Genomic DNA, 1,203 nt, shown 5'->3' with positions numbered 1-1,203 from the left:
AGACACTGGAACAGACTGCCTAGGGAGGTGGTTGAGTCGCCATCCCTGGATGTGTTCAAGTGTCGTTTAGATGTGGTGTTGGGTGATACAGTTTAAGGGTGAACGTGTAGTGTAGGGTCAATGGTTGGACTCGATGATTCCAAGGGTCTTTTCCAACCTGAATTGTTCTATGATTCTATGTAGACTACTTAAACTAGTCTCCTGTTCTTCCTGTAGATACTTCATATTCTAACCAGTCCCCTGTTCTTCCTGTATATCAAACCTGGGTGCATTTTCTTTTTCTCTGAAATTTTGGCAACAATATATTAGTGTTGCTAACAACAACTTTAATTTATTGCCTTACATCTTCAGTACACACACACAGAAATGGGACTTCAAAGCCCTGTGCAGGAGGGGTTGATCTTTAAGATGAGCGTTGTCAGATACCTCAGCAATCATTACTGTTCCGTGTGTGTCTTCAGCATCTGTGTTCTACAAGTGTTCCAGACCAGATGTTCATAGGATGCTAATCCTTGACGACAGGTTAGAAAGAGATTTGGGAAGCCTAACCTGACTCTGTAAGTAGTGTAAAACTTAGGGGTTTTCTTGAGGGTTTTGTCAAGTTTTTTTGAGAAGTTTTGGGGCATTTTTAAGCTAACTAGATGTTAGTGTTAGGTTGTCCTGGTAAAGGGAAGAGAGTATTTGTTATTGTCAAAGCTTGTAAGAAAAATACTGCCTGGAATATTGCAAGCACAGTCAAACCACATGTGAAATAATTCACCTTAGCCAAAACTTGAGCTTTTGAATTTGAATTGTGCCCTTATTTTGCTGTGCTGAGTAGCAAAATACAGTGTTTGTCACATTTTCAGCGATGCCATGCGAATTAAGTCATGTAAGTACTCTTCAATCTCAGAAGAATTGATATCCACAAGTCAGTCAATGTCATAGGAAGAACTTTAACTGGATTTGCATTTACTGCTGTTCTGAAAACACAGAAACAGTCTGTTTTTATTGCAAAGAGACTGCTTCTGGCATGCTTATAATCTTTGCAGCCAGGCTTTTTTGAGTGTTCAGTTCCTAGTCACATTACAATGTTTATTTTGAGAATTTTACCTGAAAATGTAAATATGAGTTATTTCTACCTGCCTGCAGCAGATACAAGCTGCACAGTACTAATAAATAACTCTTTGGCCAGTAACACTGTGATCTGAAATTCTCGCTTAA

This window comes from Apaloderma vittatum, unplaced genomic scaffold, assembly GCF_000703405.1.
Source record: "Apaloderma vittatum isolate BGI_N311 unplaced genomic scaffold, ASM70340v1 scaffold42212, whole genome shotgun sequence".
Classification (NCBI taxonomy): domain Eukaryota; kingdom Metazoa; phylum Chordata; class Aves; order Trogoniformes; family Trogonidae; genus Apaloderma; species Apaloderma vittatum.
This window is presented reverse-complemented; position numbering follows the sequence as displayed.